This window comes from Paroedura picta, chromosome 6, assembly GCF_049243985.1.
Source record: "Paroedura picta isolate Pp20150507F chromosome 6, Ppicta_v3.0, whole genome shotgun sequence".
Lineage (NCBI taxonomy): Eukaryota > Metazoa > Chordata > Lepidosauria > Squamata > Gekkonidae > Paroedura > Paroedura picta.
In genome coordinates this window covers 46,568,316-46,593,482 of record NC_135374.1, presented here as the reverse complement: position 1 = coordinate 46,593,482, position 25,167 = coordinate 46,568,316, and the positions used below count along the sequence as shown (strand labels likewise).

At 41.2% G+C, this 25,167-nt stretch overlaps 1 long non-coding RNA gene across 1 annotated transcript; it reads right to left on the bottom strand.

The window, feature by feature from the left end:
- Positions 1-18,093: 18,093 nt before the first annotated feature.
- On the bottom strand, positions 18,094-24,869 carry LOC143840677 (uncharacterized). The gene is made up of 3 exons (XR_013232306.1): positions 24,691-24,869; positions 19,629-19,711; positions 18,094-19,159 (listed from the first exon to the last, which is right to left on the bottom strand). It is a non-coding gene; the product is annotated as an uncharacterized LOC143840677 (long non-coding RNA).
- Between the last annotated feature and the right edge of the window lie 298 nt (positions 24,870-25,167).

The following is a 25,167-nucleotide window of genomic DNA, read 5'->3' as shown; positions in this document are numbered from 1 at the left end:
GACATCTTTTCCCTTTTAAAACTGGAGGGTGAGGCTGGAAAAGCAAGTCTTAGGCAAGTAAAAAGCATACTTTTCAGAATTGTCTCAAAGGCTATATGGTCTATGAACCTAGTTGTTCTTGCTGCGCTAGAGTGGGTTGTCACTTTGCCAATCATACAGATGTTTTTAATGCTTGGTCCATAGTTGCTGTCACCCTTGCCATTGATTGTGATGAGGCCTTTCAGCTGGCTAGATGGGATCTCCTTAATGATAGGATTTGGCTTCTGACAATTATTATTGTTGTTGTTGTTGTTGTTGTTATTGTATTTATACCCCGCCTCCCCCCGAAGGCTTGAGGTGGGGTATAATGCCCCTCCCCCACACATATATTAAGCCTAAGACTAATTTTTTTAAAAATATTACATTCAAGTGAGATAGCTCCTGGCAGGAATGATGAGAATACAATAAAGACAGGTGTCACCATTTCTGATGCACCTCTGTGAGTTATGATTTAGTCCCCACTCAAGGCTTTTGTGCAATAAAAAATGTGAAAAGGTATTGATATGAAAGTTCTGCAAAACCTCTTGCCTTTAGCATTAACGTTGAAATTCATAAAAACAGTTGAAAGTGGAGCCAAAGGATAAATTAAGGATCACAGCAGCCCTTTTGGGTTTTCCATCCGTCTGAAAGCTCCAGCAGTAAAAATAAAAGGAGGGTCTTATGCCGCCAGAACCTCAATTTTGAATTTCTCAAAGCAGGCCCATTTTTAATGCAGTTCTTAATTTATGACTTGCAAAGACCCCAGCATGGATTGAGCACTTTCCCCCATTCCTTTGTAAGTATCCTAATGTGGCTGTTGCTTCATACATCTTTTAAAGCTTTAGTAAGGGTTTTCACATCCCATTTATGGGCTCTTGCATTGCAGGAGACTGAATTAATGTTAAGTCTGCCCAGGAGTTTCCAGCCATTGTTGCTAAGAAAATAGCCAAGCTGGCAGGTCCATTCATGGCACAAATGCTGCACAGTCTCTGGGTGTCACCCTGGGCATTGTTCTCAAGAAGGCCTTGGGTGAATTTCAGTTAATTCATCATCTGTCTCATCCAAAAGCAGTTTAAGTGAATGAAACCATTGTTCCTGAGCGCTACTCTATTTGGTATGCTTCTTTAGACTATGTAGTCAAGTATTATGCAGTCCTGCAACCCTGGCACTTTGTTTTCAAAATGCAATATTCAATCTGTCTTTCACGTACTACTGTTGTGGGTGAGCAACTATGCAGCTTCATATGGATGGGATTCCAGCTTGGGTTTTGGTGAACATCTTCACATCAACTGGTTGGGACGCAAAGGAATGAAGTGGCCATCTCTTCTTTCTACCATATCAGCCAATATTTTTCATCATGGCCCACCTCTTGTGGTTATCATTCAACTGGGGGAGAATGACCTTTGAACACAAAAAAATTGTTTTGTCCTGTTTTCTTGTTGTCGAGTTCAAGACCCTGCATTAAAGAATCCCCAAATCAATGTTACTTTGGCCTTCAGCACTACAAATAGGGGTGTTCCTGGTACTAGAAAAGGTTTACTTGGCCAGAAAGAAGGCTTGCAAGGCTGCTTCACAATTAAGATTCTTGGTGTGTCTGTGTATGGGAGCTGTTACACATTCTAATATTTAATTTGGACAGCCTGCTCTATTTTGGGAGGTCGCGGTGTGCACCTCTTTGAGTGGGGCATGAATATCTGGTTACATGGGATCTGGATCACTTTGCTGTTTTGGCTACAGGCTTAGGAACTTTTGCAGGAACAGGGCATGGGCCCCTCACTCTTTGGTGGTTTGGGCATTGAGATGGATCATTTGTGGGAGGCCATGCTTGTGTGCCTGACTTCCCCATTCTGGGGGTTACCATAAGGCATCTTGGGGTGTGGAGCCATTTAGGCAGGGCCTGCCAGTTGGTTTCCACCTCCAAGTGGCAGGGGAAACATGAAGAGAATGTTGTCCACATATATCCCAGTATCTTGTCACTCCACAGTGTATCTGAGCCTTCGGGGAGGGCGGTATATAAATCTAAATAAATAAATAAATAAATAAATAAATAAATAAATAAATCTTCCAGCAGACAGGCTGAGTAGGGATTATTCATCGGGTGGCAGTTGGGTCATCCAGCCCTTGGATCTGTCCCTATGATGCACTATCACTCCTTTGTCTGTAATCAGAAGTGTCCATGTTCATGGTAGCTTATACCTTGAATAAAACTCTGTTGGTCTTAAAGGTACCACTGGACTCAAACTTTGTTCTTCTGCTTCAGACCAACACAGTTCCTGACCTGACTCTATATCTATATTCTATGTACATACATAAGTAGGACTCCTCAAGGAAAGCGCAAGAGTGGCCTCCACTTCTGCGGCATTTTTGCTTTCTTCCCTGTTCCCCACCCTTTCTCTCATGTTTCTCTCTCTCTTAGTCCTCTCTCTTCCCCCAAAGACTGTTTTTGCTTCCCCCAAAGACTGTTTCTTTCATTATTTGCCCCCTCACCCTGCTAGCATTTTTCTTTCTGCAACCACATTGCTCCCTGAAACACAGACACAAACTCCTTCTCTTATCCTCCAGTGCCCCCTCATCATACACACATATCTTGAGTATGTATATTTCATTTACCCAAACAATTCGAAACTTTGAACATAAGTCTTGGCTTTATAGAAGAAGCATCATGCGTATATGGTGGTATAAACCAAGGTTTTATTGAATGTAATCAATTTAAATATATTAAATATTTATATGTAATTATTTTAACAGCACCAAGTGCAATATTATATGATCTCAAAAAGTAGACAAAATAATTAATTCAATGTAAATTATTAAGCACTCAAATGCATCATCATTTCCCCAAACATGTGTCAGTCTCTTATGAAGAAATATGTATATCATCCATTTATTTGTGCACAGCTAAAACAAATAATTTTAAATATTAACTCAATATTAGCAAAATGATAATTAGTGGAAGGAGATTGTATGAAATGTCAAAATTCCTAGCAGCACTTAGAACTCTTCTCTTTTGTTTATTTATTTATTTTACATTTTTATTTTTTGCTTGTCTCTCCAATGGGGATCTAAAGTGGATTACAATGTTCTCTTTTCCTCCACGGTAGGCTCACAATTATAACTCTGTGTGGTTGTTGTTGTTAGTTGTGAAGTCATGTCTGACCCATCGCGACCCCATGGACAATGATCCTCCAGGCCTTCCTGTCCTCTACCATTCCCCAGAGTCCATTTAAATTTGCACCGACTGCTTCAGTGATGCCATCCAGCCACCTCATTCTCTGCCGTCCCCTTCTTCTTTTGCCCTCATGCTCCCAGCATGTGTGGTAGGTCAGAGTAAGTTTGAATGGTCCAAAGTCACTCAGTGATCTCAGTGGCGCATGTTTTAATCTGGTTATCCAAGAACGAGTTCAACCCTCCAACCACATTGACCCTTACGGCATGTTGACACGGGAAATTAACTTGCTGACTATTAGGCCTGGGGTTTTGCCTCATTCTAGTTGGATCTAAACCAAATCAGAAGTGCCCAATTTTTCATATAAAACAATTGATTCAGCCCATATCTGTACAGCTACACTGCATCAGTCAGCTCCGCCCTTGATTTAGTTATATCACTGAAAGAAAGAATAATAATAAAAAACAAAGCAGAAATGGAAGTGAAATTTGCTTACACATTGAAATTTGCTTACAGTGTAGATATCAAAACCATGTATGCTTTGCTGTTTTATTCTACTTTCTGTTTTGTATTATTGATTGTCCTAGGTGTGAATTGTAGCTCATTTAGAGTAGTTCAGCCACGTATGCCAATACAATAAATATTGTATTGTATTGTATCATAGCTCAGCTGGCTTCAGGAATTCCAGGACCTAGTCTGCACACAATGGATAATGCACTTTCAATGCACTTTAGAAGTAGATTTTCCTGTTCTGCACAGGAAAATCCAGCTGCCAAAGCACATTGAAAGTGCTTTATCCTATGTGTGCAGACTAGGCCCAGGTCTGATGCTTTGATCTGAGGGAAAGTATTGTCTTTCTCACTGACCTTGGGGCAGGAAGTGTCAGTTGTGTCTTTCTGGCCTAGCTGAGGTTTGGCATCTGGAAAATGTCATGCCCCAAAGTGCAAGCATTGGAGGGTGGAGTTAAGGGTTAGAGATCAAAACAGAGTAATGGATTCTGAGTAGTTAGTCTTAAGCAAAGGTACTGAGCATAATTGTATCTGTAATAAAGAGCTTTTCTGTTTATTGGGAGCAATCAACTGGACTCTCACACTAGAGCAGGGGTGGTCAGTCTTTTTGCCCACATACTGAAAGAAACGTTATGGCTTCCTGTGAAGATTTTGGTGTGCCACCAAATAGGGTGGGGGGTCTTGAAAAAAGACAAGTTCCACTGCCAGAATCTCAGAGATTTACCTTGGACTTGGCTGGTGGCTGTTCAGATCTGGCAGGCAGTGATGAGCATATGCCATGCTTGTGGCCATCATTCACACTGCTGAGCACCACAGTGCTACTACCCAAGCCTTGGTTGCTCATTTGGAAGTCTTTGGACTTTTATTTTATTTATTATTGGATTTATATGCTGCCCCTCCTGACAAGCTGGCTTGGGGCAGTTAACAACATAAAATGAATTATAGGATAAAACAATTGTGCAATCATAATAGTTAATTAGGAAAAACAAAACAATTAAAAACAATCCCTTAAAATTCCATTGCTACCAGTATCTAGCAGTTGCCAATTGATAATTACTCATATCTAGGGCAGATCGCCTCAGGAGGAGGCCAACACAGATGTTTCTAGTCAATGGCCCCGACCAAATGCCTGCCGGAAGAGCTACATCTCTCAGGCCCTTAGAAACTGGGCTAGCTCTTGAAGTGAACACAACTCTTTTGGGGTTCATTCCAACAGATGAAGGCCAGGACTGAAAAGGTCCTGGCTCTGGGTGACTTTTCAAGGGCCACAGATTGCCAGCCTGTTCATATTATCTGAGTGCAAAGTCCTTTGGTGGGTTTATTCAGTTAGGCAGTCCTTCAGGTTTGTAGGGCCTAGGTGGTGTATGACCTTAAAGGTTAGGACCAGAACCTTGAACCATATCCAGAATTCAGCCTGGAGCCAATGCAACTGCATAAGAATAGGCCTGATATGGGCTCTCAGTGGTGTTCTTGTGAGAACCCGAGCAGCTGCATTTTGGACCTGTTTCAGTTTCCAGGTTAGGGACAAGGGAAGGCCTGTGTGGAATGAGTTACAGTAGTCCAACTTGGAAGTGACCATCATATGGATCACTGTGGCGAGGTATTCTGGGGCTATGTCAGGCAAATGGATTGGTGTCACCACATGTGCTTTTGAGTCATGCCTCCCTCAAAATGCCCTTATTTCATCTGAGAGACAACAAGGTAAGAATACCTTCCTCTGTGCTGCAATTCTCTTATTTGGGGCTAGTCCCACATTTCTGCAGACAGTATTCCAGGGCAAAATTGCTATAGCTCTAGACTGATGAACTGTCCTACAGTATTGCACTGCAGAGAGAGGCAATCTCCAAATAGTTCAGCTTCCATGTTTCTTCTTATGTATTAATTCTCAGCTTGCCTACATCCCAAACCAAACTGTTTAACATAAATACGACTGCTTGAAACTAAGCAATGAATTAGCAGTATTTCAACATATGTATCACAGTAATATTTTTAAAAGATGCTGCTTGGTCTAGTCCAGCAATTTCCAAGCTGTTTAGCATGAAGACATACAATATAAATGGATTTTTCCCTAGTTCTAGGAACCAGATGTCAGCTTCAATTGTTGACCCAGAACTGAAACACTGTTAAGCTTTTTGCTACACATCCCCAAGCTGTCACTGCTTGGCAGTCTAGCAACATGTAGAAGGTTCCATTGGCTGGCTGGTGGTTCTGACCAGTCAGCCTCTGCTTACTGTCACTGCCCCTGCATTGAACTCATGGAACATTGCCGTATAATTCATCCAGTACCCACAAAATGCATGGTTAAGAGAGATCAAACGGAGATGCTTTCCATTCGTTCCTTTGCAACTACATGTATCATTTATTGTGAAACCTGGGCTCTATTTTGAGTGAGTCAAGTATGTATTCCTGCTCCTAAATATTTAGGATATTCAATTTATGTCAGTGAAAATAGCAAATTCAAACACAGAATGGATTTTAAAACCTGCTTCATCTAGCAAACAGAATGAAAAGAGATATCCATCTAGGCATCACATTTTATATTCTGGTAAGGATAGAACATAAAGAAACACAAATATATCATTAAATTACAGAAACAAATATTTCATTTGCTTTATTAAATTTATAGAACTGCCCCTTTTGGTGCAGCCTTCTCGGGACAGTGTACAATAATTTAAAAACAGTAATACAATAAATTAAATAATTTAAAACTATTGCAGAATAGCAGTTGGCATTCTTCCATTCCCAAGAACGATCTGAGGTGTTATGAGGGATTCCTAGGTGTTCTTTATAGCTGTACCAGCAGTGAAGGCTGCTGCATACTAGAATGCAAGGGGTGCTGGGTAGCCTACTCCCTGATGTCTGATAGGAGGGGGGAGGTTTAAGGAGCCTTCAAGTGAATTTCCCCACCAGGTAAGCCACTTGCAGGCTCCTTTCCCTCCCTACACCACCCTTTCAGGCTACAGAGAGCCTTCTCTCTACTCCCTGACATGGGAGAAGGGGAGTGATTTATATAGCCAGCAAGTGGTTTTCCCTATCTGGAGACCTGTTTACCAGTTTCTCTCCCTGTACTTCCCCATCAGGCTTAAGGGAGCTTTCTTCCTGCACACTGACATGGCAATGGGGAGGGTTTATTTTTTTTTTTTTAAGAGCTGGCAAGCAGCTTTCCCCATCAAGAGAGCCACTTGCCAGCTCTTTCCCCCCATGTCACCCCAGCAGTGTTCAGGGAGGTTTCTCCCTGCACCTTGACTTGGTGGCAAGCAGGGAGATTCAAAGAGCCAGCAAGCAGCTTTCCCAATCCGGAAAGCAATTTGCCAGCTTCTTCTTTCCTGCACAACTCCATCAGGCCTAAGGGAGGCTTCTCCCTGCACGCTGACATGGCTGTAGGGGAGGGAGAACCACTTGGCAGTTCCTTAATGTTACGCATGGCAGGATCCCTGCCTTATGCCTTGGCACACTGTCTTCTATAACCAATGGCACCCCACAATAGTCTAGGCTTACGCTAAAGCCATGACACTGCTAGGGTCAGCCAAGCCAGGCCAGACTCCATCTTAGAAATCTTGCTCTCTGCCTTAGGTTTGGAATGACAGCCTTTGCCTGACCCAGAAGTGCCTCTGGACACAAGCTTGCATCAGCTTACCCCCCCCCCCCCATTGTATTTCTAAGTGAGTGGACTGGCTTCCTCCTGTTTGCCTAAGGGCTCCTAGGAAAATCCTTTGTCTTGCAACATTTTTCACACTTGGCCCCTCTGCCAGGGGATATTTCCTCCCCACACCCTGCCAGCTAGACCTGATGGCTCTCTTCCTCAGAGCCATTAATACCTTTATCCAAATCCATTTACGGCCATCCCCCCCACTTGGCCAGGCATTGTCTTAATCTCCGGGGACCCTGGAAACTTCCAGCACATGCTTACCTGAGCCTTGTCACATAGCCCCCTTCCAAAAATCCTATAAAAACTGTGGCTTCACACAGCCACTCTGAGTGTCTTCCAACCCTGGACCTCCCACGCTGGTTCGTGCTTCTTCCTCTGACCCACCACCCCTCGGACAGGTAACTATCAAGCCTTCCACTCTTCCTCCCCCTTCTCTATATGACTGCTTGTATGTGTGTGTTAGCTATTTATGTGTCTTTTTGTTATTTTCCTTTCAATAAAAGCTTATATTACTATTTTACCATTTAAATCTGTGTTTGCCTTGAGTTCCTACGGGTTCAATCGACCCTCGTATACAAAGGTAACGATCCGATAATGCTAAGTTACCCCCCTCTCGCAGCATTTGAGCTAATATTCCCCACAAACTCAAAGATACGTGTTTTTAGGACACGTGTCCAAGCAATTTGGGTAACAGATTATGGTGGATCTCGCGGGCAGTTGCCCCAGGCTTACTCGGGAGTAAAGTGGACGCACGGCACTCTCCAGTAACCCGGACGTAAGGGGAAAAGCCCGTTTGAACTCTTGGCATTAGTGTGTGAATGTGCTCTTGGAAGTGTGCTTTCTAAAAGGGTTGGCCTCTCTCTCTCTTTTCTACCCTTTTGCTATTGTTTTGCTCCTGCTGGAGATTAGTTTCCTTTAAGGCTAGGAACACCGAGGCAAGGTTTTCTTAGGCTTAGACGGGCGGGTGGACGACACGCACCCAACAACTAGGGATTAGCCAAGCGTAGGAAGGCGTTAGGCAAAATTCCTCTTAGCTGTAGGAAGGACCAGGAAAATCCCCCTACTGCTAAAATCTGTGCAAGCAGAGTCGCTCTCTGTAGCACCAAATTGCCCTGCGGCCGCAGGAGTTGGAGTTTCGAGTGTCGGGAGTGGCACGAGAACTCAAGCGGGCTTTGCGAAGCTCAGATGATCCAGGTTTTGGTAATTTTCCCCGTGTTCAGGAAAGCCAGGGCGATCCTAACCGAATAAATTAGCCGGTACCCTCAGGTTTTCTTGGTAGTTTTGTCCCTGAATCGAGAGAGCCCCGGCCATCTCGGTATAAAATAAGAAAACTAGCCAAACCCCGTAAGGACGTGCCTTGACGGGAGCCCTTCCCCCTTTTCCCCTTGCCGCTTTGAAGGATATAGAAGCCGCAAGAAAATCCCCCAGTGATTTCTTCCCTAAAAATACCTTCAGGTTTTCGGTGGTTTTCCCGAGGATCAAGTGCGCTCCGGCAACCTTGATTGGAAAAATCAGCCATCTGCTTGGTTTTTGGTAGTTTTTGCCCTGAACTGAGAAGAGCCCCGGCCATTCTCAGCCAAAAACAAACTAGCCACACCCGTAAGAGGTTAAACTCCACGGGATCCTTTTCCCTCTCTCCCCTGCTGTTTAAGAGACTAGCAGCGGCTGCCCCTAAACTCATCCCCTCTGTGCTTGCTTGCCCAGCTACAAGAAGCCAGAAAACCAAGCCCCGTCCCCTTTAAGATCTTGGAAATTAATAGGAAGAAATGGCATCCAGATTCAATCTGACTGGCCTGATTGCCTGTAAGGAACCGGCAGACAGACTGACACTCTGGGTGACCAAGAAGGGCGGCCGGAACCCCTGGCGCCCGGGAGCTTTCAAAAGCTCCAACCCCCTGAAATCCCTTACCGAGGCTTTCCAAGAATGGTGTAACACCAGGAAGCTCGGGGGTGGCAGTAAGGACTCCTATGCCACTTGGGGTATGTTTGTTGCCCTTCAGGACAGTGTAGCCCAGATTGCTGAGCTGCAACATGCCCTAGAAGAAAAGGATGCTCTACTAAAGGAGCAGGAAGCTCAACTAACTGACCGTCTCGAACAACGGGAGGCCCAGTTAGCTGATCTCCTGGAACAGCGTGAGGTTCATATCATCCACCTCTCCGAGATGGAGGACATGAGAACTGAGCGCTTGAGTGCACGGGTGGAGAAGGCTCATCAGCTTCAGACCATCCAGGAACTAGAAAGTCAGCTCCAAGCCACAAGGCAAAGAGCTGAGGTAGCAGAGGCTCGCATTCTCGAGCTAGAAGCAGAGCTAGTTAAGATCAAGGGAGCTGCACAGTTCCTAGTGGAGAACAATGTGGCCAAGCATGCTCAAGTAAGCCATGAGGCATGCCATAGAAAAATGCAGGAACTTGAAAAGCAGCTAGAGCTCCAAAGGGCTCTAGTTGCCACAATTCATACAGAGACTCTTCCCCTTCTACCTTCTGAGCCTCTGCCAGAAGAAATAACCCCCAAAATGTTCATAGAACCCCAAGGGGAAAATTCAGCTCCCTTCCACCCAGTTCTAGTTACAACCCCTGCAGATAGAACTGAGAGGCAGGAAATCCAGAAACAGCTCCCCATTGCAGGCCAGCTTAGAGAATCAGGTTCTCTTGAATTTCCCACTAACCAGGACTCCAAAAATTTAAACATTCAGGCAAACAGTGGTCTCCACTCTCAGTACAGGATCAAGAGGGAGAACCGCTTTAATCAGAATCACCCCAATTCTAATAGGAATAGAGACAATCGCTCCCTGCAGCCACCTAATGGCTGGAGCAAACAAAAGCCAGGAGAAAGGAGTAAGCCACAAAATGGTTTCCCTTCAAATAATTTCCCCCCAAATACTCTCAAACCTAAATACTTCCAGAATAGAAATTCTGCCCATCAGCAGCGCAATAAAAGAATCAGTAACAGGACTTTTCTGTGGCGGGAACTTAGAAATGCTGGAGCAGACATGTCCCAGTATCATGACCAACCAACATCTGTACTCATGTTTGGTTTTGTAAAGGCCATTAGAGAGAAAAGGAACAGAGACATACTTAGATGTGAGCTACAGAAAACTAGCCCCATAGAAATTTCTTCTCAATCCCCTAAGGATTGGCAGAAGGAAATAGAGAAATTTAAAACTCTTACCCAGAAACAAGATTTGGAAATTAAGGATCTTGATAAGAAAAACAAGGAATTCCAGGGTGAACTTTTAAATGTAAAAACCCATTTGCAAAATGTACTGGATTTCCAAAGCCACACAGATAATAAATTGAAAAGAAAATACAGAAGATCCAGTAACCCAGCTTCACCTCTTGTCTTTAAAGAAGAGGAAATATTCTCAGTTCCCCCATCACAGAGTCAGGAAGGAAATCTTGCCTCTGAACCTGTACAGAGTTCCAAAATCCAAGTTCACAATAATGGTTCAACATGTGTGCTTCCATTTTTACTTTTAAACTTTCAAATTTTAAATTTGGCTGCAATTAGTAGAGCCTCCAGCTATAGTTGCAGTCACACTGAAACAGCCACTATTTTGCAATCTTAAAACAGACTCTCTTTGTCTAACTGCCTTCCTAGGCACTCAGCCCCATGACTCATGCCTTGCTCTCCCCTATCCAGGCAAATAATCTACATAACTAAGGAACTTTAACAGCACAGAAAGTATTCTTTCTTCTCAAATCAGGAAGGGAAGAAGTTTTGTTTCTTTAAAGACTGACCCCTACCTCAGAGAGAATCTGGGGGGGGGGGAGAGTACAGTAAAATAGTTCTGTTCTAAAATATGTTTTGTTTTAGTTTTTATTTTAAGACAATTTTGGCTGCTTTTAGTATTTGAAATATTTTCTCTTTGAGAAAAAGCATTCCCTCCATAGCTTTTCCCTCTGACATTTTTACTTCCTAGTTTAAATTTTAATTGGCAGTTAACACTTTTTTCCCTTTTTTCGTAAGAAAAATCTGTTTTTGCAATTTTGTTTTTGTTTTGAATATGTTTAGAAAGCTTCATACAGACCTTTCATTTGGGTACTCAGGCTTCCACTCAGCCTGACTCCTATGAAAAGGCACTCTGTGTATGTACAGAGGAACAGTCTTTCCTCCTTAAAAACACAATTCTTTTGACACACTATTGTGTAATGGGACTCTGACTTCATCTTCATGTTCCTCTCATTCATTCTTTCCCACTCATATTCTCAGCAGTACTCCAATGTAACTTTTAAAAGAAGCAATTGGCATCTAATCAGCCTGGCCTACAAACAGGCAGATCTCAATCTGAAAAACAAGTTTCTATACCTCAACCTTTAAATTTTCTTTGAAGTTATTGGTTTTATTCATTTTTTAAGAAACCTTTGCTTTTAGATTTGTGCTTATGTGCTCTAACTTTTTAGACTGTTTATGTCAATCCACAATATTTTGCAAATTCTTTTGCCATGTTTTTGAGTCCTCTTTTAATTAGGAGTCCTCTCTTGTGCTCTTTATAGCAAGATCTTTATAGATCACAATCCAAGTTTTGGTTTTTGAAGCTTTCTTTTTGTGTTTTGATTTATCTTATGTTCCTTATAGAGAAAAATCTGTAGTATGTTTTCTGCTTATGCTTTTAATCTATTGCATATCAGAGCTTCTATTTCTTTTTGTGCTTATTAACTTGGGAAGCAATTGACCAGATTCTATTTAGCAATTCTTCTTTTCTTCCCCCTCATATATATATTTGTATTTGAGCTGCTAATCTATTCATTCATAGACCATGAGCTACATGTTTGCAGGAACCTTTAATTTTGGCTTTTTGATTATTTTTCTGAATGCGTTTTTTTTTTACACAACAGTGCAGAAGGCCAGTAGACCTAGCCTCCAAAAACTATCTTCTTCCAGGACTTACAGGAATTTCTCTCCTCTTGTGTATTTCTACAAAGCATCTTGCCTTAGTCACCCATAGTAATCTATCAGTTTTCTCTCAAATTCCCAAACTCACCAGGAGTTTGGCAACCTCCTTCTCTTGTTTTATGATTGCACTCTAATCTCCCTCTCCCTCCCTGGAGATGGCATCTAGCTCCTCTTAAATTCTATTTTCAGTCTCTGTAAGGTCATGGTGGGCACCCACCACAGTAGATCTTTTTGACAGTCACTTATGGGGGCACCCCTCTGCTCCAATCTTTCATTTTGAGTTCATTGTCTTCAAAGCTCTAAATTTTTGAGTATTTTTCCTATCCATCAGGCTGTGTGCCTACTTGAGCCCAGCCTCAACAGACTTTGCAGCATCACTCTTTGCAGCTGCACACACTTCTCCACTGAACTTTTGTCAATCTTTGTCCCTCTCTCAATTGGGTGTCTCCCCCTTGAGCTCTTCAGCTCCACTGTGCTGTTGATGCCCTGGGCCGCTCAAACATTATTGCAACCCGCGTCTGCCAAGTCTGCCCTAGTGAGGCTCCAGGCTTGTGCATCACAAACCTCAGATCGCCAGGCCAGTTCCTGATGGTCCTGCCTGTGTGCTCTTCACCTGTATCCTGCTCACCAACCTCCAGACCTGACCTGGTCAAGATGACAGCGATCCTCTGCCTGTGTTTGCTATGGATGTGTCCTGTGACCTGCTGTTCTGCACTTTCTGCCCCAGCCTACTTGTGGTGAACTACTGATGCTTGCTGTTTACCCCAGCTCCTGCTCTATGAAGCCTCACTGCCCAGCCTGCCTGCTGTTTCTTCTATGTGCAATCTCTGACCCTGCAATCTCTGCAATCTCTGCAATCTCTGACGCCCTGGATTAGTGCCTTCACTGCCTCTTCCCCTGCCATTTCAGTCACAAGGGGGGGAAGAAGATCAACTTGCAAGCTAACCCGGACCTGAACACATCTCCAGCTATTTGCTTGTTGCCACAACCAGTGGCTGGAGCCAGTGGCTCTCTCATAAAATGGATCCTCGCCAAAGTTGCTTTTTACCCCCATGGAGGAACCTCCTTCACCATTCTATGTGTTTGCAAACATCACCCAGCAATGTCTTATATATATATGCATATATATATCAACATCTTCAACTGCTGAACCAGTTGCTCATCCTCAACAATCCTCACGTTCAACTATTCAAGGAATCTCCAGCTTCACTCCCACCTTTACCAATGGGACAAGGGGGGGAGGAAGTTTTTCAAACTGTATTGTCTGTATTCCAAATTGTATTGTGCCCTTTATTTCAACTCACTGTCTATTGCATTGTGCCTGTATCAGTTTTAAATAGTTTGCTGGTTTATGTATATAAGTTTGGCTAAATTGCTTAGCTTTACTTTGTTCTTATTGCATTGCTTATTAGAAGCCATTGCTTAGTTAATTGTCTAACTTTTTAGTTTCTACCACTTTCTGCTTGCTTCATAGTAATTGCTTGATATTCATTGCCAGCATTTTTAGGATTGCCTAGTGCTCGCATTCTGAAATATTGCTCAGGTACTGCCCACGGTTTCCTGCCTGCATAGAATTTGGTTTTCACTGCATTTGATTTTTGTCTATTGTTTGCTAGATTGCCTTGCTCAACGTATTAGTTTGCATTGGTTCATTGCTTTATTCATATGGTGGAGACCTCACGCTTAGCTAGTTCATAGTTCATGTATGTTACATTTAGTTTTGAGTGGTTGTGGTAAAGAGGAACGGCAACTTCACAGCTTTCCTTAAGTCACCCAAACCCCTCCTAAATGTGTTTTGTTTTTAATTTGGCTTAAGTTTGTGTAGTTTTTGTAGTGGCAGAAGATGGCCCCACTTTTCTCTCTGAATTTCTAGTCTGAATTTCAATCTTTGCCGCCACTAACACAGTATATTGGTCTGTAGTGAATAAATTGGACATATAATTCACTACAGAAGGGGGGGAATGTTACGCATGGCAGGATCCCTGCCTTATGCCTTGGCACACTGTCTTCTATAACCAATGGCACCCCACAATAGTCTAGGCTTACGCTAAAGCCATGACACTGCTAGGGTCAGCCAAGCCAGGCCAGACTCCATCTTAGAAATCTTGCTCTCTGCCTTAGGTTTGGAATGACAGCCTTTGCCTGACCCAGAAGTGCCTCTGGACACAAGCTTGCATCAGCTTACCCCCCCCCCCATTGTATTTCTAAGTGAGTGGACTGGCTTCCTCCTGTTTGCCTAAGGGCTCCTAGGAAAATCCTTTGTCTTGCAACATTTTTCACACTTGGCCCCTCTGCCAGGGGATATTTCCTCCCCACACCCTGCCAGCTAGACCTGATGGCTCTCTTCCTCAGAGCCATTAATACCTTTATCCAAATCCATTTATGGCCATCCCCCCCACTTGGCCAGGCATTGTCTTAATCTCTGGGGACCCTGGAAACTTCCAGCACATGCTTACCTGAGCCTTGTCACATAGCCCCCTTCCCAAAATCCTATAAAAACTGTGGCTTCACACAGCCACTCTGAGTGTCTTCCAACCCTGGACCTCCCACGCTGGTTCGTGCTTCTTCCTCTGACCCACCACCCCTCGGACAGGTAACTATCAAGCCTTCCACTCTTCCTCCCCCTTCTCTATATGACTGCTTGTATGTGTGTGTTAGCTATTTATGTGTCTTTTTGTTATTTTCCTTTCAATAAAAGCTTATATTACTATTTTACCATTTAAATCTGTGTTTGCCTTGAGTTCCTACGGGTTCAATCGACCCTCGTATACAAAGGTAACGATCCGATAACGCTAAGTTACCCCCCTCTCGCAGCATTTGAGCTAATATTCCCCACAAACTCAAAGATACGTGTTTTTAGGACACGTGTCCAAGCAATTTGGGTAACATTCCCCCCACCCCTTCAGGCAACTTACTAACCATTTCAAATCCTTCTCACATGGATGGGGCTGTATCTGGAGGCTTTGTAACATACACCATATCATCAGAAGTGCATACACTCCTTCATATTGTATAGAGGCTTGTTTTATTTGCCAATGGTTTCTCTGTTTTGTCTTTGTGAGCCTTTTCATTTCACATCTGTTGCTGTTGCAATTCCTTTATTTCTGTACAACTTTTTAATACTGTAGATTGCTGTTTTTTGCCATTTTAAAGTATCTGTCTTAACTGTAAACGTAGCAATTCTATAAAATGCCATTCATTTGATTGGAAAAAATATAACATCATTTTATCTCAGTGTGTTAATTACTTTTGATGAAATCCTAGTTATAAAAAAATTAGGGTGCAATAATAAAATGGCAACCTATGCCTCATCTCTAATTTATAGAAATATTTCTTATCTTGTATCCTTATGCCAATAAAGTGGGCAGTTCTGGATCCTCATCCCTCATCCCTGGTTACTGTTATTAGCAGTCAGTTTCCTCCTCTTAATGAGGGACAGTTGCTAGATATAAAATCATAAACATTCTCCCTGTAATATTTCAAATATCACAAGCAACACATAGCCTGGCTGAAAATATCATATAAAATCGATGCCATCCAGAGACAAATCTGGACATGTAATTTAGAGGCATAGGGAAGAGCAGCTGACATACCAGTAATCTCCTCCCCATCCCAGGGAGATGCATAATTAGGACAATAGGGATCCCAAGAACCTATTGCCTCACTGCCTCACTTCCCCTCGCTCATTTACCCTAATTAAGCAATACTTAACACTGGTAGCTTTCCCCATCAGATACTTACAAAGTCATCAAATAACATTTACACCTATAGTTTACTTCAGGTAGACCCATCAATCTCTCAAATCATTATCTATCCCTAGAAAGCCCATCAAGATATAGGTTTGGGGCTAATACATTAGCTAGCCTCAGGCCCATTATGCACGGAGTGGAAAGTCTGCATTCGGGGTGGAATGGTGGTGGCTAAAATCACCAATTATGCACGCTACAGGTGGCAACCGGGTGCAGAGTCAACTTATGCCGCCGAAAATGCCACGTTAGCAAGATGCGGAAGAAGGTGGAGCTTTCCAGAACCAGGGCGCAACCAGAAGCGGCTCCGAAGTATCCGCGTGCATAATCGGATACTCTGGGTTTTGCCACCATTGTGTTCCATCCCGTGCATAATCGGTTTGCTTCACTTCTTCCTCATCTTCATTCTCCATGCCACCGTTTCAACAGCCGTGCATAATAGGCCATAGAGAGCATTCTGCCCTTTAAATATGGCATCTTGCTCTATGGCAGTGTGGGTGTGTTCTTGGATCTTACACACAAACACATTTGTGTGTGGTATTTTCTTCCCATGAAATGCTGTTCATTTTGCTTCAGTCTTTCAGACTAGTAACTATTGCCTTCCCTGGAAGGGCTAACTCCTCACTCCTCCCCATTTTCCTCTAAACTGGCCTTGTATGTGTTTTTGGTGTTTTTTTATATGTGCATTATCCTTGTATTTTTCTTTTAAGTGAAAAACCCTTTCCGGTGAACCTAGTCTGGTTTATTTCAAGGGTTTCTTGTGTTAACAATCCCCATGGAGAATCCCAGTTATTCCCTGTCTTTTTGCATCCTTTAAAATAATTTCCCACAACTAATTAGGAGACTGCCTATTTGGGTAACACTGTTAGCAGGGATAGGGAAAATACCTAACATACTGATATAGAACATGGTATAAATTTTAGCATGTTATAAAAGGGAAAAAGATGAACTTGACAAAGGATTATTATTTTTGGCAGAAGCTTCATATTTCTTGCATCACTATAAGAAATTTCTGGAATTGAGAATATTCAAATTCTTCAGATTTAAGAAGACATTGGAATAACATGTACAGTTAAATGACTTGCATCCCAGAATTTCATGCCAAAATGGGGAGTAAGACAAAGGGATAATTTGCTTTCCAGTCCAATAATTAAGATCGTATCCTTATTAAAGATAGTTTAGGATTTAGAGCATTGTATGTCATCACTTTTTCTTTTATTTCTTGTGGAGTCTGTTGTGTTTCTTCTTAAACTTCTTTATGCTTTCAGTGTACCTAGTGTGTGATCCTTATTGAAGTGAATTCTAGGCATACCAAGAGTAAAAGGGGGGAAGAAATCAGTGGTTAACCCTACTCCCCAGAATCTTCAACTAAGTACATTAGTACATTCAGTAATGAGTAACCCATACTAGCTGCCTACTTTTGCTTGCAAACCCCATTTCTCACATCATCATATATGAATAAGAACCAACAGAACAAGCTGTCACCTGTTTATTGTTCTCCCACTTAAATTAGTTTATCTGGCAACACCCAAATCACATGTTTTTCCATCATAGCCCCCATATGATTCCCTTGTTGGACATGTTTTGAAGGCATTGTAAGGCTAGTGCTGCAGGGTATATGCTGTAGGCATTTTAATGGGGAAAGGAGATATATTTTCTATGATTTATGTTTGAGCTATATATGAAGATGGGATATAAATACTCCAATAGAAATATTTTTTCCACACTCTACTTTCCAACTGCTGCCACATCAGTCAAAACAATTGGTTTTTAACATATGCTATGGTGAGCATTCATGAAATGAGTACAATCAGACCACGAAAGAAAAATATTAACTTATAGGGAGCTGACTTTTTAATGTAAGAAATAGAAGTAGAATACATTCACCCAGATATAGGTAGGTTAGATAACATAAAGTAAAGCTGAGAGAAAGTAATTAAATAATATTTCCAACTTAGCATATGAATTAACTGAATGTCTGTATTGATATCTAGCAAGAAAGTCTGAGAGAAAATTATTTTTTTTAAATAATCACTACACCACACTAACTTGCTTGGACGAAAATATAACATTTCATGGAACTTGCTGGTGTGTCCCTGCTGGTTTGTTCTCCACATACTCTTAAAAAAAAAACCCTGATACCCTTTCTGTATATTAAAAATGGGATTTATAGAAGGAAATGCTTGCATAATTTTTCCCTCCATTTTTTTTCTAATAGGACATTGTTAGCAATTGACCAGATGAAAAATAATCTGTCTCAAAACTTGGTGAAACAAATTCCAAAGCATTAAAAGCACTGGAAGTTCACACACCTGTGAATACATTCTATCCTGTAGCTCAGGCTTTTTAAAGAAACAATATGTGGTGGGATTGGGAGCATGAAAATGATTTCATCTGATACAAACAGTGCATTCTCTTATCAGTGTGTGATTCAATTCCTCTTATTCAGACCAACATGAGACTTTACATTTGTCTCTCAGCAGCTGTGACTGCTATATGCTGTGGCCACATTGCTGGTCCTAAGAGAAGGCATTGGGTAGGTTCTTTCAGAAGCAATAAAGAGTATGTACCACACACACAATTCTTAACATGGAGAAGAACAAAAATATCAAGTTGTTAGATTGGTCTCTAGTTTTGAACAACTGTATATCCAGCATGCTTCAAAGCTTAGGTTGAATAGATCTTTTCAAACGGATAACATGTGTGTACCCTGTACCTGCCAGGCAAAAAAGTATAACTCTTCAGGGTATCTTTTTAAAAGTGTATTTCACATTTTTAAGAGTCAGCTTTATTGACAGACACTAACCTTATTGTAATATCTGACTCATTAAGAAACATAGTTGATTTTCAGTTTTGCTGTGGCACATGGCCATATATCTGCAGTATATTTCTGAAAACTTGTGCCCGAAGCTGTTTCTTTGAAACGTGATTAGTACCAATTGCTCAAATGTTTTCACATGAATTCATACAGCTGAACTGTTCCAATAAGCTTTGAGGTCAGCTCCTTCAGTTGCCACTTCCCTCTTATTCTTCATAGCATAGCTACTGTGCTTAAGCATGCTCGCCATTGTCATGGGATATTCAGGACAGAAATATGCCTAGAGAGTTGCAGACATTACTTATCAATATATTTTACTGTTCATAGTTGCACCGGTGAGAGTTGGGGAATTATAGTTCCTAGGAAGATAAAGCAGAAGTTTCTCTGTGCATATTTACAATATTCAGCTGACACTCCGGTCAACAGATTTTAAAGATTTTCCAGTTTCAGAAAGTAAGGAAAGCTACAGATGCTTATAAGGTCTTGGCAATCAAAGCCAGGGAGTATCTCTTGGGAATGGTTTTAGTTGCAGTAACTAATGTCAAATGCATGACTCCTTGAAGCTTCTATATTGCTCCCAGTTTTACATAAATAGAGGGCATGCTTCACGGTATCAGAGAAATCAGAGCTGGAAAAGCTCTGTTAGGTCAGCTTGTCCTTCTCCCTGCCAACATACTGACTTTTATCTTCAATATATCCTTGACTGCTTTGAAAAATATCCTTGAAGTGTGTCCAGAAAGTAGATAGCTATTATTTTGCAAAGGGAAGGGTTCCATATTTTAAATCCACATTTGAATAGATTAAAGTTGCAATACTATACACACTTACCTGGGAGTAACCTCCATTGAATAAACTGCCATTTAATTCTGAGAAAGCATGGATAATGTTGCACTGTTGAAAATCATGCTGACCTGTGTGACAAGTAGTACAGAATGTATATTTCATTACAAATCTTCATATATGAAATAAATTATTCAGTTAGAAATAATAAGTTATTGCTGACACAATTTAACTTTTTTCATCTACTCTTCATCTACAGCATATGGTAGTGTTTAAGAGTGATGGAGTCTAATCTGGTTAACTGGGTTTGATTCCCCGCTTCTCCACATGAAGGTTGGGTGGTAACCTTGGGCCAATTACAGTTCTCTTAGAACTAGGGATAGGCACGAACTACATTTTTGTGGCTCAGTTCAGTTCATGGTTTGTGTTAAAGCCACAAACTGAATCATGTACCAAATAATGAGCCAGAGGTTCCAGTGAACCAAACCAGTTTAAAGGGACTGCAGAAGAAAGGCCAAAGTAGCTGAGCAACAAGGAGCTCTCCCTACCACTCAGCTGTTTTTTTGTTTTTTGTTTTGCTTTTGCAGGGAGCAGATAGCAGGGATTTAAAGGGACTCAGAGTCTCTTTAAACTTGTGCTTTCGGCTGTAGTCATGAACCAGCATGTACGCCAGAAACTTCGTTAAATGTTTGTGGAGTTTCATTGTGGTAGACCTATTCATAAATTCATCACAGATTTTGCTCCATGGTTCAGTTTGTGTCCACCCCTATTCAGAATTCTCTTGACCCCACCAAAGTGCCTGTTGTGGGGAGGGGAAGTGAATTTGATTGTAACCTTTGAGACTCCTTAAGGTAGAGAAAAGCAAGATATAAAATAACAACTCTTCTTCTACTACTATTTTATTGATACTTGTTTGGCTTGTATCAAGTTTGAAATATGCAGTCTTGAGAATGGAATGTTCAACACACAATTTGCCTGCATCAGAAGAATTTGAATGTGTCCAGTATTAGAGAGGATTATATTTATTAAAACATTTATTAGCTGCCTTTCTCTGATGAGGAACTCAGGCTTTGAGTAATTGCACACTCACAATTATGTACTGTTTTGTCACAAATGTACACTTTTGCTATCTTCACCTTATAAATGCATTGTTTAAAAATATATTAGTTGGCACTTCCTATATCGTTCCCTCTTTATGCTGTGTTACTCAATGTCTGAGCTGTGCAGTTTCATATCAGTTTGTGCACACACTTTCACACAGCCTCATGGGAATGAAATATGTCCTGTGACATGCATGAAAAAGAAGTGGCTTGGGGCTTGATGTATTGGCAGTATAACATTTCTATCCTGGAACATGATACCATCATTAGCAGCTAAAAGTAAAGAGGGATAAATTTGAGCAATCTATCCAACAATAAATCATTTAAAGAATGCATCCACCTGCACAATTGAAACAGAATGAACTGTGCAGGTTTCAGTGTTGAACAAGTGGTCATGGCTCTGGAGCATATTTACTGTTATCAAGAAGATTTAGTACACTAGCTGTTCAGGTGCAAAAATGCTACTTGATACAGCAGTCACCTTAGATCACCAGATGTCTGCAGTCATCTGGAATGCTTTTGTCCAGCTTCAACTGATGCATCAGTTTCATTCAGTTCTGTTTCAGACAGATCTAGCCACAGTGATCCATGCCCTACTTATCTCCAGATGGGACTATTGCAATACAGGCTACTTATAGCTTCCCTTGAAGAGTATTTGGAAGCTCCAGGTAGTGCAGAATGCTGTGACCAGGCTACTGATTAGGGCCAGCTATTGGCAGCATGTTACCCCAATACTATAGCACTTCCACTGGCTACCAATCCACTCCCAAACCCAATTGGAGGGAATGAATGTGTGAATGACCATCCTCTGTCATATGTTCCTGATCAGCAGTTAAGCTGCCAGAGTCTCTTCTGATTATCCAGTGAGAGAAACTTACCTGATGGGTACATGAGAGAGGGCCTTTTCAATGGTAGCCCCACAATTATTGAACAACTTTCCCCAGGGATGTGACCCTGGCCCACTCACTTTCTATATTTAGGAGGCAGAAGAAAAACATTTATTTAGGACTAAATATGATTGATTTACTGGCAGTTTAAAATTATGGCTTTAAATTTTGTTTTCTGTTATGTATTTATGAATTTTATCTAGATTTTAAATAAATAAACTTAAAAAATGTGGCTGCATGATGCGGTATATACATTTAAAATGTTGCTTATTTATTTACCAAAAAGGTATTTTTCAAGCTGGCGATGGCAAAAACTTTATTCAAACAATATAAATTGTTATAAACAGAACGAGTTCCTACGTACAAGAGCCTCATTTTCGTTTTTACTTCATCAGTGAACTTATCAATACAGTGTAGTATTTCTTTAAATTGGTTTTTACAAGGATATTAACAAAATTAGTCTTATATTTTAAGACATATATCTACGAATATCAACTACGAATATCAACGGTCCAACAAGGTAACCATCCTCTAGGGAATCTTATTAGCAGTGAACATTGAACAACTTCAAGGCAAACCAGTGAACAGAACTGACTCATGTAAACAAGAAGTTTGATCAACTAAAATGCACTGGAGACTTAATGTGAGAGCCAGCTTGGTGTGAGAGCCAGCTGGGTGTTGTGGTTAGGAGTGCGGACTTCTAATCTGGTGAGCTGGGTTTGATTCCCTGCTCCCCCACATGCAACCAGTTGGGTGACCTTGTGGTCACCAGAGCACTGATAAAGCTGTTCTGACTGTGCAGTAATATCAGGGCTCTCTCAGCCTCACCTACATCACAGGGTGTCTGAAGTCGGGAGAGGAAAGAGAAGGCAAATGTAGGCTGCTTTGAGACTCCTTTGGGTAGAAAAAGCAGCATATAAGAACCAACATTATTATTATTTGTATTGAAGTTTTAAGGATTCCTGGTCAAATAATCAGAATTATGGTTAACACCTTATTGGATGAGCTTTACTAAGGTTATTTAGGGACTGAAAGGACAAGGGTTTGAAGAGAAAGATAGGTTGTCTTTCAGAGCAGAGGTCTTGACTTATGCATCTATTGTCTCTTGTGGAAAGTAATACATATCTTCTGTTTAGGCTGCAGGAACGTATGTATCCCAGGAGATGTACATATCCCAGGAGATTTTCAGATTCCCCATGTATACAGTTTGTACCTGCAGTATTATGGGAGCAGATTTGAGTTAAATATTGTTTTTACTGAACTTGTGCACTCAGTATTTTAAAATGTGGTTATATAGTGCAATCTTACACAATAATTCCACTGAAATAAATAATGGAGTAACTCTGTGTAGGATTGTGTTGTAGCTGCTCCTTCATTCTTTTAATTATAGTTGAACAGTCATGGCTGTTGTTAATAATGATGATGATGATGATGATAATAATAATAATAATAACAACAATAACAACAATAATTTAATTTGTTACCTGACACTCCCAAGTAGGCTTGTGGCAAGTTACTTGTTTCATTCACCTCTACATTTTCCCCATGATGTTAGATTTCTGATGTGTGCTCATACGCTATGGCCCTCACATTGAAGGCTGCTGAAAAGCCTATTGTGCAGCATCAGTTGCCAAGAGCAGGGTTAGTCAACCTGTGATCCTCCAGATGTCCATGGACTACATTTGCTGGCAGGGGCTCATGGGAATTGTAGTCCATTAACATCTGGAGGACCACAGGTTGACTACCCCTGGCCAAGAGGATTCAGAAAGTGAGTAGCATACCACATGTACTTTACTTTATGTACAATCTGGACATTTCATATGGTGAGTGGGCTCTTTTATATATAAAGCTAATGTCATGTGAAAATATTTCTTGCAGTCCTCCATACTGGCCCTGTAAATGGAGGAATTAATTCTTAGTTTATGCTCTAGCAGAACCTTCTCATTGGACATCTATTGCTTATTTATATGCTATACAGACATACCTGGTGCTCTGGGTAAAGTGTTTTTAGTGTGTTTGGTTTGTTTTTAATTACACAGTAAATCACCAAGAATCATCTTTGACCCATGAAATTTTCCTGTCATTTTTTGCTGAAGCAAAATAAGACATCTTCTTCTCTCAAATTATCACCAAAGAAGCACTTTTTGGCAGGCTCTGTGTGGGAGCTTTATCTAGGATTAAGACCAAAAGGGGAATTATCAGTCCTAGTTTCCCTCCATGTTATGACTTTGAAAGAAGTACATGTTCACTTTCCATTTTCTTTAGACTCAGTCGAAAGAAATTCTCAGTCTTTAATTATGTTCACAAACAACTGACGTTATTTAGACAATGTGGTTTAGTGGCTAGAGTATTCAACTAGAATAGAAGTCCTATGTTCAGATCTCCACTTTGCCACAGGTGACCTTGGGTCAATCAGACACTTGGTGCCTAACATACATTACAGGGGTCTTGTGAAGATAAAATGAAATCTAAGCTGCTCTTGTCCCCGAATATGGAGAAAGCCAAGGTATATATGAATACATTAAAATGAATTTTATTTCATTTCAAATTATCTCAATCATCTTTCTGTTGTTAAAATAATGGGCCTTCCCTTGTCCTTGACCTGGAATTTACAGTTGGTGCAATATGCAGCTGCTAGGGTCCTCACTAGGTCATCTTGAAGGACTCATATCCAGCCAGTGCTGAGGCAGCTGCATTGGTTGCCAGTTGCATTCTGGATCACATTCAAGGTTTTGGTGCTGACCTTGGTCTGGGCCCCACTTGTCTCTTTATGCTCCCCACAGGGCCCTTTTCTCTGAGGGTTTGAATCTGTTGGTGCACTTGGCCTCAGCCAAAACATAGTTCAAAATGAATGCACCAAAGAATAAAGGCACCAAAAGCCCTCTAGAAAAAAGGCAGATCTAAAAAGTTTCTGAAAAACCAGATGACAAAGGAAACTTTCTAGAACAGGGGTGGCAAAACTGTGGCTCTCCAGATGTTCATGGACTACAATTACCATGACTCCCTGTTCTAGAGCAAGGAGATTCACAATCTGTGGTTTACTGCTGAAAATGTCCAATTTCATGTTTTCATTAACTCAATGTTCTCATCAAAACCATGGAGAGCACAGCACCAAATAATTACCTTCATTCACAAGCTGGCTCACACAGCAGGAGATGGTCCTTCAAGTATCCTGATACAAAAAAAAATGAATTGGGCATAAGAAAAAAATGGCAATCAGAATAGTGTAGTGGAATATTATGGTCAAACATACTAGTTGGCATTGACTCATGTATCACAAGAATTTGGGATGCATATTCCTGAGTTTCATCAAAAGTGATGTTCTGAATTAACTTAAGAATATGGATCCAAAGATGTATTAGATGTTAAGTTGCTGCTCACCTGAAGGGCCTCATGGTCGCTTACAACATTAAAACCAATAAGATAAAATAACATAAAAATATTAAGAAATATAAAAAAATAACATTAACATATTTAATTATTAAAAGATGTGGCTACCGCCATGCTACTATTAATACATCCCAAACATGTGGTTACCTACCAAAGAATAGCCTAAACAATTCTGCCTTGCATGCTCTGTGGAAATTAAACAAGTCTGGC